The sequence below is a fragment of the Microtus pennsylvanicus genome, chromosome 12 (genome assembly GCF_037038515.1).
Source record: "Microtus pennsylvanicus isolate mMicPen1 chromosome 12, mMicPen1.hap1, whole genome shotgun sequence".
In the NCBI taxonomy this organism is placed as follows: domain Eukaryota; kingdom Metazoa; phylum Chordata; class Mammalia; order Rodentia; family Cricetidae; genus Microtus; species Microtus pennsylvanicus.
The window spans coordinates 37,148,575-37,166,951 of record NC_134590.1 but is presented as its reverse complement, the minus strand read 5'-3'; the positions used below and the strand labels follow the sequence as shown (position 1 = coordinate 37,166,951).

Genomic DNA, 18,377 nt, shown 5'->3' with positions numbered 1-18,377 from the left:
TCCTCACCCTCACAATTATTATCTTGCATGCAATGGTCTGGGTCAGAGTAGGGGTGAGAACCCCATCATGCTGGGAGAAGCAGATGAGGACATGGAACTGGATGCTGTTCCTCACTCATGTCCTGTATAAGGTCCACCAGCCCTTCTCTGTACTCTTCTGCCTGACAGTAGAATTTACACTAGTAATAATTTTATCTCTTTCATTTTTCTTGAGCTCCTCCCTTTCTTCTAGCTATCACTTATCCATCAACACAATCCAACAATCTGAAGACAAGTAACAAAAACAAAGACAGTTGGGCTACATCAGTCTTAACTTTCTTCACATTAAAGCAAACAGCAGAGTGCAAAGAGAGCCTATGGAATGGGAGTATACATTTGCAAACATATGTAGATGGAGGCCACTTCTTTGTTTCCCAGCCATCTACACCTGAATAGTAACACAGAAACTGTATTAATTATAACACTGTTTGGCCAATAGCTTATGCATAATTCTAGCTAACTCTTACATCTTAAATTAACTCATTAATTATGCTATGTATTGCCACCACTAAGGTTCTGTATGTCTCCTTCAGAAGTTACATGGCATCTCTCTGACTCTGCCTTCTTTCTCCCAGCATTCAGTTTAGTTTTCCTGCCTAGCTCTATTCTTCCCTGCCACAGGCCAAAGAGGCCTCTTTATTAACCAATAGTGAAAAACCATATTCACAGCATACAGAGGGGAAATCCAACATCACCTTTCCCTTTTCTGTCTAAATAAAAAGGAAGGTTTTAACTTTAACATAGCAAAATTACATACGACAAAACAGTTATCAAGCAAGAATTATAATTATAATATTTAGTCCATTTACATTTGTCAAATTAAGGAAAATACTCTATCATCTATCCTATCTTTGTGAGTCTAAAGTTTTATATCTAATCTATCATTTATAATTTTAACTATCTTTCTTGAACTCCATCAAAAACTCCAGAAGGATAAAATATTACCTAAGTTAACAGCAAGTGTATTGTAAGCAATTTCCCAAACTAGAATTGACAGAGACATCTAACTGCCTAAACAGTCACCCAAAGTTCTTCTGTAACATTGGGACATCCATCTTCAGCCTACTGGCCCATAATATCCAGCAGACTTTTCCATGAAGCAGGAAATTTCAAAGATAGTTCTGACTATATTGGCAGTTTGTCATTCACTTTCTTCTGTGTCCTGCAGAATGTCTGGCAGACTTTTTCATGAAGCAGGAACCCTGAAGGACTGTTTCACCTTCCTTAGGCAACTTCAGCAGTCATTTTTCTGTGGGTTCTACATGTCCTGATATCATCAAGCAGTCCAGGCAAGAGCTGTTTCTTCACTGATGACAACTTATACTGGAGAATGTGGGGTAAAGGGAACATTCCTCCATTGCTGGTGGGAATGCAAACTGGTACAGCAGCTTTGGATCTCATTTATAGTGGCTTCTCAGAAAAATTAGGAAACAACAAAGGATGCTTAATCTTACCACAAGGACATGTCCACAACTATGTTCATAGTAGCATTATTTGTCATAGTCAGAACCGGGAAACAATCTAAATGTCCCTCTCTTGAAGAATGGATAAGGAAAATGTGGTACATTTACACAATGGAATACTAAACAGCAGAAGAAAAAATAATATCTTGAAATTTATGGGCAAATGGATGAATCTAGAAAACATCATATTGAGTGAGGTAGCCCAGACCCAGAAGGACAAATATATGTATTCACTCTTAAGTGGCTTTTAAACATAAAGCAAAGAAAAAACAGCCTACAATTCACAATCCTAGAGAATCTGCACAACAAAGAGGACCCTAAGAAAAACATACATGGATCTAATCTACATGGGAAATAGAAAAAGACAAGATCTCTTGAGTAAATTGAGAGCATGGGGATCATGGGAGAGGGTAGAAGGGGAGGGGAGAGGAAGGAGGTGGAGTGGAGAAAAATATATAATTCAATGAAAACAATTTTAAGAAGAGTTCTAATGAATAAAGAAAAATATTATTATGCCTTTTATAGTATATATTCAAAAGTCCTCCTATTTGGTTTTTAATTAAAATTGTAATATGTTAAAATAGAAAATGTATTTTCTTACCAGTGGGCATAATTTAGAAATAAAGTGGCATTCTAATTTTAAAAAAAGAATGTGCATTAAATGCTATCTTCTTAAACCATAAAAAAAGAGCAATTTGCCAGGCGGTGGTGGCAAACGCCTTTAATCCCAGCACTTGGGGGGCAGAGGCAGGCGGATCTCTGTGAGTTCGAGACCAGCCTGGTCTACAAGAGCTAGTTCCAGGACAGGCTCCAAAACCACATAGAAACCCTGCCTCGAAAAACCAAAAAAAAAAAAAAAAAGAGCAATTTCTTGCCCAAATAGCTAATGAACTCCATAAGGAGCCTCTTCAATAACCATCATCCTCTTGAAATAGATTGGTGCTGCCATGAGAAGATGAGTCTCATTGTCACTAAGTCCTAAGTTTTTAAAACTTTTTAAATGTCATATTCTGTAGACCTTTGAAAGGCTAGCAAAATGCCTATCCATCTGAAATATACACTGTACATCTAGAAAACCTAACATGACTGCATTTAGATGGCTACCTACTAATCTGTATTTTTTAATTATACATTGCAATTTAAATGAGTTGCACCAGCACAGTACCTTAATCAAGAGCAGAAATATACATATAACAAAACTGACCTTAAATTTGTATCAATAGACCAAGATCCATACCAATGCAAAGTATTCATCTCTGTATCATATCCCCCTTCAAATATAAACAAACATTTATAAAAAGTCATTTTGGAAATTTGGGTGTAATTTTCTCAAAAGTACTTTCTGCTCTTTGTTGGGAAAGTATTTTGGGGGGTTTATAGAGACTTTTTGGGGTGGTCTTGGTCTATAAAACCACATTATTCTGGAAGGAATCTATAGGTTCTCATCTGTGGAAACAAAAACAGAACTCCTTTTCCAAAGTAACATATCCTTAGACCCAAATTTTGAAGTCATAATACCTTTAAAGTATATATGTTGGTTTAGCTTTAGCAGTTGTACAATGAAATATCTCTCTGTACTTAGCTCATTCATGGTCAAAAAATTCAAGGAAAACACAATAGTATACATAATCCAGACTCTCTATGTATATTCTATCTTTACATGGCTTATTTTTTTACTCTATTACTTTTTCTGCAAGTTTAATATTTATTTTATTATCTTTACTCCTTTAATATATGACTGTACTCTTCTATATTTTAACCATTTATACTCTTTTTCCTCTCTCTCTTAAGCCTATGTACATTTACCCAACATTGTGACCCATTTAGAGGTCTTTTCCATCTGAATTTGTCTTTATTGTGTGCATATCCATAATTGTTTTTGATGAGTAGCAGCGCTTTTTTTTCTTTTAAATGCTAAGTGGTTGTGTCTAAGACCTACTCCACAGCCCTGCCTATTTGCTCCACCCAGTCCAACATGGCAGAGGTATGTTTACTACCAACTTTGTGAGCCATTCTCACCACCCTAGCTCCAGGGACACAGCAGGTTTATGTCTCCATTAAGCAATTTGTAGCATGCTGCTCACAGACCCCATTTAAGTACTCAGCCTCCTGAAAGAGCCTTTCATGAAACTAGCATGAACCAGGAAGTCATTTTTTTAAATGGCATGGCTTTTTGCTGCTAATGCTGAATAAGGAAGACCTCTCTTAAAGGAGCTGCAGTGACCCTGATCTCCACCAGCAAACAGAGCCCATCAAAAAAAAAAAAATGTGGCTACCAAGAAGCTGTGCTAATCTCTGGGTTTTTTTTATGTGTCTAGAATTCCTTTTTAAGTTCTCCCAGGTTTTATGTGGGTGTAGTTAGCCCACATTGATGTGCCAATTTGTAGACAGAGGCCTCTCATTTGTTTCCCAGCCTCCCAGATCCGAATAATAACACAGAAACTGTATTAATTAATTAATTACAACTCTGTTTAGCTGATAGCTTATGCAAATTTCTAGCTAACTCTTACATCTTAAATTAACCCTTTTCTATTATCCTATGTATTGCCACTAGGCTCATGGTTTACTGTCAAGGTTCTGGCATCTGTCTCCTTCAGCAGCTACATGGCATCTCTCTGACTCCACCTTCTTTCTCCCAGCATTCAGTTTTCCCCTCTAGGTCTATTCTGCCCTGCCACAGACCAAGGCAGGTTTTTATTACCAATGATAATTAAACATCTTCACAGCATACAGAGGGGAATCCCACAATCGACACCTGTTTTATCAGAGGGTAATATCCAAAATACACAGGGAACATTCAACAACAAAGAACAAATAAGCTGATTTTAAATGAGTAAAGGACTTGAGTAGACATTTTTTCCAAAGAATATATTCAAAGAGAAACAAGTATATGGAAAAGTTCTCAACACTAGTAATGATCAGAGAAAATCAAATCAAAGCCAGAATAAAGTGAGCATAGTGCCACATGCATGTAATGCCACCACTCAGGAGGCTGAGGCAGGAGGATAACCACAAGTTTGAGATTAGTCCAGATGACATACAAATGTCAAGCCATCCAGTATTGTATAGCATGACCCTGTCTCAAAGTCAACCCATCAATAAATAAATTCTTCAATAAGATATTACCTCTTAGTTTTAAGATGGTATCTTAGTTTGGGTTTTTATTGCTGTGAAGAGATACTATGACCATATTAATGCTTATAAGAAAAAACATTTAATTGAGGGTAACTGACTTATAGTTTCAGAGGTTCAGTCCATTATGATCTTGAAGGGGAGCATTACAACGTGCAGGCAGACGTGGTACTGGAGCTGAGTGTGCTACATTATGCAGGCAATAGGAAGTCAACTGACTGTTACACTGAATGAAGCTTGAAAAAAAAAAGACCTCAAAGTCCACCCCCACAGTGACACACTTCCTTCAACAAGGCTACAGCTCCTAATAGTGCCATTCCCTTTGGGGCCATTTTCTTTCAAACCAATACAGATGATGATTATCAAAAATACAAGCAATAATAAGTGTTGGTGAGGATGTGGAATGTCATTGCTTGAATGTGAAATACCTCCCATAGGCTCTTATCTTGAATGCTATTGGCACTATTTTGGGAGGTTTTAAAAAATTGTGGAAGTGCTAAATCACTGGGTATGTCCTTTGGGGCTATATCACATCCTCATTTTCTCTCTGCTTCCTGTCTGCCACAATACAAGCAGCTCTTCTCTGTCACATCCTTCCTGCCACAGCAAGCTGACACCTTTGAAACCAGGAGCCAAGGTAAACCTTGGCTCTCTGTTAGCATTTGAGTGTAAAATGTCCTCCAAAGGCTCAACTATCTGAGTATCTGCTTTCCAGCTGGTGCTGCCATCTTGGAAACTTTACACCATTTGGACATAGAGTACAGCTCACAATTATGGGGTGGCAGAAGCAGGGTTTGAAAGCTATGCATCAGACATACCTTCACCCAAGCACTGTGCCTTGGTCACCACCATGTAACAAGGAGCTGGGAAACAGTTTTGTCATGTTAGTTCCCAACGTCATGCCTCCTTCACTGTGATGATCTATACCATTCAAACTGAGAACCCAAATAAGTCTCTTCCTCCCTAACATTTCGTCAATATTCATCACAGTGAGGAGGGACATAACTAGCACCTTCTCTTTTAAGTATTCCATATCAGGAATTTTAGTCACTGCTACACAAAGTAACTAACATGGAAATCAGAGCTCTTGAGTAGTTACTGATGGTATACAATATCGAGGTGCCCCAAAGAATTAGACACAGAACCACTACATGACCCAAGAAGGCCTTAAAAGGGTATATCCAAAAGATCTGGAATCCAGATCTGCTGGCACACCTGCAATCCTGTGTTCTGTGCATTCACAGTCATAGGAGGAAGGAAACAACATGAGGGCACAGCAGGAGTGCTCATCAAATGGAGGAACAGATAAGGAGGACACAGTGAGTACAGCCTGGGAAAGAAAAGGGTCCTGCCACTTGTGATGGTGAATGAACACAGATGACGTGCGAAGTAAATTTAGAAATATCAGGTGTTGCTTGTTTCCTTTTACATGAGACAACAGAAACCTCAAAGTCATAGATCCAGAAAGAATGGTAAGAACCAAATAGTTCTTAGTTATAAAAGTAAGTATAGGCAGAGCTGGGTGAGATGGTTTAGCTATTTAGAGCACATGCTGCTCTTCAGACCTGAGTTTAATTCCCAGCACCCATGTCTGGCAGCTGACAAGTCTAACACCTTCTTCTGACCTCTGTGGGTACCTGCATACATCAATGTACAAAGATATATTCTGTAGGAGGCTGCTTGTTTGTTTCCCACTGCCCAGAACCAAAATAATCACTCAGAAACTATATTATTTGCAATACTGTTTGGCCAATAGCTTAAGCATGTTTCTAGCTAGCTCTTATATCTTAAATTAACCCATTTCTATTATTTTACATTTTACCAAGAGGCCCATGGCCTCTTGGCCAGGTTCTGGCTGATGGCTTGCGTCTTTCTCCTCTGGCGGCTTCATGGCATCTCTTGACTCTGCCTTCTTTCTCACAGCATTCAGTTTAGTTTTCCCCACCTAGCTCTACTCTGCCCTATCACAGGCCAAGGAGATATTTTATTCATTAACCAATAAAAGCAACACATATACAGAAGGACTTTTCACACCAGATATACACAGACATACAAACATGCATATACATAAAAGTGAAATAAATTTTTTAAAGATAAGTAAATGCATTGTGAGTATACTGACAATACCATGTTGAACACATAAAGTTTGCTAAGAGATTAGATCTTATGTATATGTTCTTATCATAATGAAATAAAAGTCATCTATTAGAAAGCTTCTTCTACGTTAGATTCCTACATATATAATGACGTTATTTTGGTTGCAAATCAGAAATGTTTGTTTGATGTTATTGTTATATCTCTGCCCTAGATTTTGAGACTTTTTAAGGGGAAAGAGCTCACCACTTCAGAATACTAAATTCCCAAAATAATAGTCCTTATTGTTTTATTATTTTTCAAATGTAGATTATACATGTGATATGGTGGTTTATTTATGATTTATAAATCATTTCATAGAAATGAAAAAGGAATGTGGGAGGCAAGCTGCATTCTTGGGTTATGTGAGACAAGGTTATAGAACTTGTAGAAGTGACCCATCAATTTCTTTTGCATTTGCATTTGAACTTTTGTTGGCACCTTCTCAGGATACTAGATATTGTTGAACTTTTGTGAATGAAAGCATGTCTCTAAGTCAACAGTTGGACTCCTTGACTTGGCACCATCACGATTTTTCCACTAAGTCCAGAGTGCCAATTGCTTTAGCTGGCATGCAAGGGAAAGTATTAGCATCAGATCCAAAACATCAGTACAAACAAATGCAGCTTGAAATCATGACCAATATTCAGCACAATGTGTCCCTATACCTTTTTGAAGTGGGCTGAACCAAATTTGCCATGGGAATTATCTCCTTGTACTTGTTCTATGAATCTTAACCCGGAGTTACATAATTTACAAAAGAAAAGACTGCATGGCCATGGCACGAGGTAACTCGAGGCCCCTGCGAATCAAGCTGGGTGCTTTGCTTTTGTTTTAAGGAAATTTATAGCAAAGTTCCCATTTCAGTGTTCTGCGGACATTAACACATTATTCTCATAAATATCTGGACTAAATTATCATCAGTTGTTGGATAAGGAGCACTATAAATAGACTGGCTAACTGACCCACCCAAATCACAAAGTTGTAAATATTGGTCTGATCCGAGAAAAGTCCCCATTTTCATCCTTTAATTCAGAGATCCTGCCCCACTTCTGCCTAGCCCACCCCAGCACTGGAGTTAATAAGAACAGTTCGAGTTCCTCTTTGATGTGTCCTAGATAGAACTGCACTGTGGGGTTCTGGTTTGTGCTACCAAGAATCACAGCTGGAGACCCCCACCAACATTTGTGGTACATTCTTTTCTTCATCTGCCTACCAGGTTCTCAAGCAGACCTTAACTTAGGAGATGGGTAATTATTAACTTTCTGGTCAACACTGCTTACGTCACAGGCCAGAGTCTAGGCAGGAGAGAACTTTGGTCTCCTCCTGCATCTCCTCTCATGTGGACAGAGGCGGCCAGAAATGTAGGCTCAGGTGGTTCAGCTATAAATCAGGAGGTGCTAGATTTGAATTGTGTCTTTAGTGGAAAATCTGTTCTAACCATCAAAGTAATTAGGAATTCTCTCCATTGCCAGATTTCTGGGTGTCCATGTTCAAAAGGAAAGGCACACAAACAAGGCACAGAAAGAGACAGGTGAAGGTCAAGGGACATGAGGAACTATCTAGCTCATGTCTATTCATTTTTGAAAAGGGACAATGAACTTTCCAAAAATTATTTGCTGAAATCACAGATTATACTTCAATGAGACTTATTTTTGTATGTGTTCATATGTGTGCATGTGTGTATGGTACACATGAACGTGTATGTGTATATGTGGAAGCCAGAGAGCAGCCTCTAATGTATTCCCCAAGCACCATGTACTTTTCAATGTTACTGTTGTTACTGTTGGTCTCTCATTGGACTGAGAGTCACCAAGTGGGCTGGGCTGCCTGGTCAAAGAGCACTAGAGATCTACCTTTCTCAGCCTCCCGGAGCTAGGATTGCAAGTGTACACCACTCATGGCTTTTTTCACAGGGGTTCCAGTGATCAAATGCAAGTTCTTTTGCTTGTAAAGCAAGCATTTTACCAATCAAGATATCTCCCCAGTCCCCAAGGCCTTTATTTTGACCCATCTCGATACTAGTACGCTTAAAATCATTTCTACTAAATCTAACCAGTTACATACTAGAATATAGTGAATTCTGCAGTGCTTCTTTTAACACATTCATGACATTTATGTGTTGATTTGTATGTGCACACGTGTGCTGTGATGTACCTGTACCTGTCAACTCAAGGGAATCAGAGCTTTTCCCTCTGTGCACTGGACCTGACTGAACTCAGGTCATCAGGCTTGGAGGCAAGTACCTTGCCCTGCTGAGCCATCTCACAGGCTGTAAAGTACTTAAGAAAGCCTCCAGCTCACCTGATGCCTATCCCCTTCCCCAAACTCCTTGCCTGGCACTTAGATCCAGGACTTTGCTGTGCAGTATGTACTTCTGCCTGCTGGTTGTTTGACTTGAGGGCACTGTGCACTCACTGTCCCCTGGGGAAGGTAAGGATGTCCTGTTCTCTGTCCATGCCATGTGGAATCTAGTGTGAGTCACACTTTGCAGGTACAACTTGGTTTCAGTTTACACTATTGGCATCTTATGAGTGTAGGCGATATTGTGAGATGGGGGAATATCCTAAACCATAATTTTTCTTCAAAAGGACAGAGCCTCTAGACGATTCTACTTACTGTCTTTACAATGGGAATGACTCTTCAGCAGGAGTTTTCCAAGGGACAATTCACACATCCTGACTTCCTCTTGTTTGGCTTTTCCTTCCATTTTTTTGTAGACTTCATCTGCTACTAGCTTCCTAAGAAAAAGTATGTGGAGGTAAAAATTAAGATCCTAGGAGCTGGAGGGATGACTCATTGGTTAAGAGTACTTGTAGCTCTTTCAGAGGACTTGGGCTGGATTCCCCACACCCACATAGTGTCTCACAGTCATGTGTAACCCCAGTTCCTGGAGATCTTCTGGCATTTGCAAGAATCAGGCATGTGTATGGTACACTGACATACATATAAGCCAAACACCCATTCACATAAAATAAAAATAAATCTTTTTAAAACATTTTAATTAAAAAACTTAAAAAGAGTTCAGACATCTGAAGATGACTGTATCCTGCCTCTCCATTTACCTTAAAGAGTGGCTGTAAGTAGCAGCTACAAGATTTGAACGTGTTAGGAACTACGAGAGTGTTGTGTGCTCAGGGAGTCATCACGCTTGTCCATGGTGAGTAACTCTAATGACATGGCTAAGCTGGCTGTCAGGCACCCGTCAGCGTTTCTAGAGCTCTCTTCCTGGGTCAACCAGATCCCCTCAGAAAGCTCTTCCGCACTTTTGCCTGGAGGATGCAGTCCTGACTGGAGGCTTGGACCGGAAAGAGGGAGAGGAATCACAGTGTGCTGCGTGCTGTTGTTGGCTTAGTCCTCCTGAAGGCTCTTCCGTTAAAGCCTTGCTCTCCAGCTGGTGGCGCTGTTGAGAGGAGCTGGGCTTCTGAAGGCACTCACTTTCAGGGTCGGTGAATCCATTGAGGGGCTTGATTCTAAGTGGGCTATGGGTGTGGGGGGGGGCAATCAGAAGATACTCTTTTTTTGTTATAAAAAAACATTTAATTGGGGTGACTTGCTTACAGTTTCAGAGGTTCAATCCATTGTCATCATGACAGGAAGCATGGTGACATACAGACAGGTGGTATTGAGCAGCTCAGAGTCCTACATCTTGCAGGCAACAGGAAGCTGACCTACTGCCACCTGAATGAATCCTATGAATAGAGACCTCAAAGCCCACCCTCACAGTGGCACAAGTCCTCCAACAAGACCTCGCCTACTCCAACAAGGCCACACCTACTAATAGTGCTGCTCCCTTTGGAGGCCATTTTCTTTCTTTCTTTCTTTCTCTCTCTCTCTCTCTCTCTCTCTCTCTCTCTCTCTCTCTCTCTCTCTCTCTCTCTTTTTGAGGACTACTGAGAACTCAAGAACAATGGCAATGGGTTTTTGATCCTACTGCACGTACTGGCTTTGTGGGAGCCTAGGCAGTTTGGATGCTCACCTTACTAGACCTGGATGGAGGTGGGTGGTCCTTGGACTTCCCACATGTCAGGGAACCCTGATTGCTCTTTGGGCTGACGAGGGAGGGGGACTTGATTGGGGGGGGGGGAGGGAAATGGGAGGCAGTGGCAGGGAAGAGACAGAAATCTTTAATAAATAAATAAATAAATTTAAAAAAAAAGAAAGAAAATTCTCAAGAAGATACTCTTCAGGAAGGTATACCTTCAGAGAATATGTCTTGTCCCGAGACCTTTTCTCTGGCTGCCATGAGAGCATCCACACAATTCCCTCCATCACACAATCTTGGTGATGTTAGATTCTGCCTCATCTTAAGCCCAAATCAGTAGAGCGAGCCAACTATGGACTTAAACTAAGAGCCAAAGCAAAACTTTCCTGCCTTAGATCGTTTCTCTACCAAATCTGAGGTAGCAGAACCGTGCACTCTCTCAACTACTCTCTCTAACTTAGAGAGTGAGTTCAAGGACAACCTTGGGCAACTTCGTGACAACCTATCTTTAAAAAAAAAAAAGAAGTAAAAGGGAGTCTGGGGATAAAGTCCAAGGGTAACTGATAACCCAGCATGCACAAAGCTCTAGGTTCAATCCTCAATCCCCACCCCACCCCCCAAAAATCGATAATAAAGTTTCTTCCAGTTATTTTGTCATAGTAACAAAACAATACCCAGCCTTCAATGCTGCCCATAAAGCCCCCACTTCAGAGGCCTTCTGGATTTGCTCTTATTGTAGATAAACTCCCAGACATCTGTTGGGATGGAGAAGTATAGTTACCAGCGGCATACAGGAAGGGAAACAGAAGTGTGAGTGTGTCTACCGCTTTTAAACACACACAGTTCAAGCCTGCACACTTGGGCCCCGCCCCCACCTGAGGCAAGTCCTGACTGCAGAGCCTGTAAGCATCTCTTTGGCACCCCTCCTAGATCTAGTTCAGTTGCTGAAGGCCCACTGAGTGAGTGGCCACTTCCCTACTTTCCATGTTCCAAATATATGATTGTCACCTCCCCCAGTTCTATGGAAAGAGAGAGAGGCAGGGAGAGAGTTATTGTTCAGATATGAAGTAATTCCCACCGAAGTTTGACCCTAGCTGCTGGATCAGATAATAAAGCTGTGTCTGCATCCTGGGGACCTAAGGAATGAACGGGTGCTCTGGTAGATGAATTATAGGACACGCTAGCAGGCAGCAGTGGAAAACCCGAAAGTGGGGGTCACAGTTGAAGGAAGGAAGTCACTGTCACATCCCGGAAACCTGTCTGTCCCCACCCCTTCTTGGTTCTCTTGCTTCTTGTCTGCTACCTCAGGAACAGCTTGGTCCTCCAATATCTACCTCTCCACAAGTGCGAAACAGAGGAACCAAGCAGCCCTGACTTGAAATCTCTAAGAGCATGAGTGAAAAGGGGGTTTTCCTTCTTTTAAATGATTTCCCTAAGCTATTTATTGTAAAAGGGAAAAATTGGCCAACATACTATTACATATACACACATAAATGCTCTCTCTCTCTCTCTCTCTCTCTCTCTCTCTCTCACACACACACACACACACACACACACACAGAGAGAGAGAGAGAGAGAGAGAGAGAGAGAGAGAGAGAGAGAGATCTCATATACTAATGACTAAGGTTTAGAAGAAAGTTAACATCGATTAACACATTCAATCCACAGCATTTACTTAGTGTTCTACCAACACACATGAAAGTAAGATAAATAAAAAAATAAGGATGGTATTTATCAACATACATCTGTGCAGAGGTCCAAGAATACAAAACTATTTGTTCTAGTTAGTGGCAACGTTCAGGCTTCAGTGTTACTTCAAGAATTATTGTCAGAAAATACTAATTCACTTGGGGTGTAAAGTAACAACTACATTTGCTCTCTGCTACACAGATACTTTTTTCTTTTTGCTTCTCAGGAGGGTGCAAGTCACATTCTGAGGAAGAGAATTCTATGTCTTGCTAGGTGGACACAGGCATTATAATAGTTTGATTAGGACATAGCATTAAATGCCACTCACGTTTGTCTGCCAACAAGACACTGAAGTTCAAGTCCTCTCCTATGGTAGGAGTTAACCTTTTCTATCCAGGTCCTTGGTCTCACTAATGAAAGTACTGATAGACATGCACAGCGGGTCAGCACGCCGAAGCTTTATTTAGAAGAGGAAGCAGAGTTAGATGAGGAAGTGAAAGCCTACATGCTGGGAAGCAGTATGGGCAGCCTCCCCCAGGATGCTCTGTTGGGGTGCTCTGCTTTGGTCTTAGAGATGTTGATGAGTGCAGAGAACTTAGTGAGGACCTTTTGACTGGTTGCACAGAGACCTACCAGATCAAACTCCTTTAGCTTGCAGTTTACTTGTGGGTGCTAACATGGGATTTCAAAACTGAGCAGAACTCCAATTCCGCCCTTGCTTTGCTGCTCTCAGTTGCTGAATACATCAAGGAGTCTGCTTGGTCTGCTGTAACTGGATACCACAAATTGTGTGACTTAAAGTGCGGAAAGTTGTCTTCTTACATTTCCAGAAGCTGGGAAGCCCAAGACCACAGTTGCAGAAGGTTTGAGTCTCTGAGGAAGTCTTTTCTCCCTAACAACCAGATGGTCCATCTTTGCTATGACTTCATATAGCCTTTCCTTGCTGCTAGCATTCTGAGTTTATAGGACACTGATCCTATTACATCAGGGTCTCATTTTTACAACCTTGTTTAACCTTAGTTACCTTAAGTAATGGTACATCTCTAAGTACAGCCACACTGGGGGGAAGGGGTTAATGTTGCAGTATATGCATGGCGGGGTCACAAATATTCAGTGCATAATAATTCAGAAGGAATTAAGAACAGGCTGTTAGATTTACATACTGGGAGCGCAGCTTAATTTTGTGCAGTTTTATTACGGTGGGAGGACCAGAAAACATGGAGACAATAGAAGGATGGGTTCCTGAAGACACGTGGTGCCGACCTGTAAATACTGACAAGGAAGGCTGGAGAGATGGAGGCCCATTGGCCAGCCCTTCAGAGCTGAGAACTTACCGGTCAAATAATGGTGGTAGAGCAGACAGGAGTCAACACATCCTACTAGATGGGCTGTTTCCATTTGTCCTGTGCTGTAAGAAAACACCCAAGAAATGGTAACTTTAATTCAGACTTACAGTTTTGGAATAAGGAAGGTCTAACATGAAGAAGCTTGTATCTGGCTCCTATGGGAAGGGGCCTTTCCTCCCATCTATTGGCAGAAGGCAGAAAGGCAAAGAAGACGCGGGACTGTGTAGAGTGATCGGGACTGTGCAGAGTGATCACCCTTTACCACTGAACTCCACCTCCTAAGGACAGAGCACTCAACCACATCTCTAATGTTGTAACTCAGAACTAGAAGAACGACAGTTAAGTTTCAATATGGATATTAAAGGAGACACCAATGCAGGCCATGGGATTCTGCCCCTGACCCTAAAATGTGTATTCTTCTCTTATGTAAAATATCCTCATTCCATCTCAGTCAGTCTTAACTGGGTCCAGCTTCAACTCAAAAGTTCCGAGTCCCCTCTGAACCAGATGTGGGTGAGTCTCCTGGTAATCCCCAAAGCTGTGAGTCTGTGGAACCAACAGGTCTGTGCTTTCCAACTACAGAGATGGCACAGTTGCTGCGGACTTGGCCGTTTCAGAAGGGAAAAGTCTAGACAGATAATGAAATAACAGGTCTGGAGTGGGGGCAGTGGATAGTAGGAGAGAGGAACAGGGAACAATGCTCAATTTTAAGGTTTGAGAACACCCTTTAATTCCATGACTCACCTGCCAGACCCAGAGGGCAGAGGTGGCCCCTCCCCAAGCCCTGCAGCTGCACCCCCATGGCTTTGCTGGGCTCTACCGACAGGTACATTTGTGGCTTAGAGGTTCCTGCCTACAGTTGTGGTGTTCCGGTAACTCCAAAGCTCTGTGCCCAGGCGCCCCCACTCCCACCCTGGGGGAAGCTCCATCGCCACAGCAAGCTTCTGCCAGGGTCCTTGGGCCATTCAGCACACCCTTTGAAAAGAAGACAAGGGAGGCCATGCCCTGAAAGCACTGCAGTCTGTGCACCATGTGGATGTCACCAGAATACACAGCCCTGAGTCCCCCCCAGCAGGATGTGAGGCTTCGGATGGGCTGGCTGGAGCCGCGGCTAGGGCAGCCAAAGAGTGCTGCATCTGAATGCAGGGAGCAGAGATGTGAGGCCCATGATGCTCAAGGCTTCTCTTCATGTCTCCTTCCTCCTGTGATGGGGAGGGTAGCACAAATGTCCCTGATGTCCTTTCAGGCTCATTCATGCCACTCTGGAGGAACAGGCTTTTTTTTTCTGCCAACAGTAATTTCCTTCTCAGATGGTGGTAAGGCCACGTCCTCGGTTTTCCTCTCCTGGACAAGCATTTTCATTTTCTCCACAGGGCCAGCCCAATAACCCCTTCAATCTCAATGTTCTGGTTTCTTTCTAATGGTAAATTCCATCTCGAAACAGCCTCTTCTCACATTTTACAGCGTTCAGTTAAAAGAACCCTGCTGGCATGTGCCATCATCACGCTGAGTTCCGCTTCCGCAGAGCCCGGGGCATGACACAATCCCGCCGGATTCTTTGCCACCGGTTAACAAGGATGCTCCAGTTGCCAGGGCCTTCCTCATTTCCATCTGAGATCTCATCCGAGTGGCCTTTTCCATTCACATCTCTGCCAACATTCTAAGCACGGTCTCTGGAGCCACCTTAAATATTCCCAGGCCTTCCCTGCCCTTCTTTCCCAATCCCAAGCCCTCGCCAGCATCATCCCTCACACTCTGTTTATAGCAAGCGAGGCTTTTTCAGGCTGGGTCCTCTCCCTCCTTCCAGCCTTTGCTCATCACCTCATCCAAAGCTTCTTTCGTGTTTTCATTTCCATATGTTTGCTATACCAGCCTCACTCTCTGCTTCGGTTTCCGGGCTTACTCTGTTTTGTGCTGCTATAGCAGATTCTGTGGCTCGGATAACTTAGAATGAGCAGAAAGTTACTAACACACTGTTCTTAAAACTGGGAAGTCCGAGATCACGAGAGTGGCATCTAGCAGAGCCTTCTGGGTAAAACATCCCATGGCAAACGGACTGAACTTTCATGACAGCACCTGTCCCACCCACAAGCCAGGTCCCGCCCCTAATATCATCATGGTGGCAGTTCAGTTTCAATATAGTGTTAGGGGGGAAACACACAACCGCAAAACTGTATGACTCGAGGGATCAGATTTTATTTTACTTCTCTTTCTCTTGGACTTAGATGGCTTTTTAATCATCTCACCCTGTGATCCTCCCAAGAATCCTGTGACTCTCACTGAGATTCCCCCACCCCCAAGTTAGAAAACACATTCACATCAACACCGTAGGCACACACCCATGTCTAAACCCGAAACAGATTCTTTTTTGGCGTGCATGCTATGGACTAGCAAGACAACTCAGAGGATAAAGGTCCTTTGCCGGCACACCCGATGACCTGACTTCAGCACCTAGAACCCACATGGTAGAAAGGGGGAACTGACTCCCGCTAGCTGTCCCCCGACCTCCACATGCAGGCTGTGGCTTGAACATACACACCACACGCACACCAAATGCGCCGAGCTCGGTTGCTCTAAAACAAACTACTTTTAAAGTTGTTTGCTTTAGGGAAAAAATTGCTCAAGTATCAATCTACAGTCTCAGTAGGACTGGTGAGCCCTACGGGGGAGTAGAGGACTTTCTGTGGGCTCATGCTAGCCATCCGTGGACTCAGGGCTGTGGGTCACGTGCTTTCCAGGAAGGAAGGTGGGAATACAAGGCTTATGATCTGGCTTCAGAAAGCACCTCCTGTCTCCTTTGCCAGTGCCTTGGACTTCATCTCCCCTCCAAAATGATCGAGTTCATAACTCTATGTGATGAGGTACTAGGAAGCAGGGCCTCTGAGAGGTGGTTATGTCATGGGTGTGGAACCCTCTCAGATGCTCTTAGTGCCCGTACTAACAATGATTTTGGAGCGAGCCTTTGCCAGCTTTCCGTATTCTCTCTCTTTGCTCTCCCTGCACCTGTATGAGGACACAGCCATCTGAAATCTGGGAAATGTCCCTTAACCAGAACTTCACCTGTCTTCCTTCTTCCAATCTCTGGAGCTGTGAGGGAGAAGTCTCTGCTGTTTCAGAGCCACCCAGGCAGGAAGAGCACCTCATGGACACAGCCCCAACATTCCACCCAGGTCAGTGAAAGGAAACAAAGGCCATCCTCAGAGCGTAAGGCAGCCCAGGCAGTGAGAGTCCCACAGGTCCTCAGTTGCTTGTTTGTTTTTAATGCTGGTTGTTGCTCACTAAGACTATGAGTAAAGTACACACAGGTTCCCCAGCCTCAGCTTGAAAAATCCTATTCTGTTCAGTTGTAAAACAGAAAGGTATTTTGTTCATTTATAAAGTACATTAATACTAACCATGAGTCTTAGGCTGAAGAGATGGCTCAGGGATTAAGAGCAGTGGCTGCTCTTCCAGAGGACCTGAGTTCAATCCCCAGCAACCACACGGTGCCTCACAACCATCTGTAATGCTCTCTTCTGGCATGCTGACATACATACGGACAGAACACTATACATAATAAATAAACAAATCTTTAAAAACAATAACCATGAGTCTTACTGAAATGTAACAAAGGTTCAAACAAAAGCACTCTTGAAAATAAATTGTGAGCTTTTGTTTTCTGCTAAGTGTTCTAAGTGGAGATTTGGTGATCTACACTGAGTTCATTTTCAACTGTGTCAAAATCTTATATCAGTGCTTAAGACCAAAATGAAACCATTAATATAAACTATGATTCCTCCAACATTTTAACAGAACAGAAACAAATGTCTTTTTGCTGGGCATGGTGGCACATGCCTTTAATCCTAGCACTTTGGAGGACGAAGCAGGGGGATCTCTGAATTTGAAGCCATCCTGGGTAAGAGTTAGTTCCAGGAAAGCCAGAGTTACAAAGAGAAACCCTGTCTTGAAAGCCAAAAGACAAAGAAAAAGAAAGAGAGGGGAGAGAGAGAAAAGAAAAACCGGTTTTTTTCAAGTTACTGTGTAAATAACCAAGAAATAGCAAAACAAACCAAAAAAAACCACATTGACACATTGTAATTGTATTTGTTTTATGTTTGTTCATATGGAAAAAGTATTTTGACTATGGACAGTTAGTTCCTTGTGACCAGAGCACTAAGCAAGCACCTAGTGCTAAAACATCTTCTAAGTCCGTGGTGGCTCTCAACATGTGGGTCTTAGCAGCTATATGGCCAACTGGCCTTTTCACAGGGGTCACCTAAGACCATCCTGCATATCAAACGTTTGTATTATGATTCAGAACAGTAGAAAATTGTAGTTATGAAGTAGCAATGAAAATAATCTTCTGATTGGGGGTCACCACAGCACAAAGGGTCACAGCACTAGGAAGGTTGACAACTCTGTAATCCAAATCTCCTCTGGACCAATTGCATTGGGCTGGGGGGGGGAGGTCTCTTGAGAGTTTGTTGCAGAGCAGAATTTGATGCCAATTCTAAACCTGACAAATCTACAATTTAATAAAATGCCTCAATGTGTTCTTGAAAACATCCTGATTTTGATATGAATAAGTGTCAAATAGTAAATTATGTACAT

The 18,377-nt window shown here is 42.3% G+C and overlaps 1 protein-coding gene across 4 annotated transcripts in view; it reads left to right on the top strand.

Annotated features, from left to right (window-relative positions):
* Nucleotides 1-18,377, top strand: part of Pgcka1 (PDCD10 and GCKIII kinases associated 1) — an 80,863-nt gene that overhangs the window by 31,271 nt on the left and 31,215 nt on the right. Inside the window, exon 1 of one of the 4 annotated variants that reach the window (XM_075943471.1) lies at nt 16,939-16,957. The exons of the other annotated variants lie outside the window; for them this stretch is intronic. The gene's annotated coding sequence lies outside the window, so the exon portion shown is untranslated. Of the gene's footprint in view, nt 1-16,938; nt 16,958-18,377 lie in introns of those variants that run through there. 4 annotated transcript variants of the gene reach the window in all.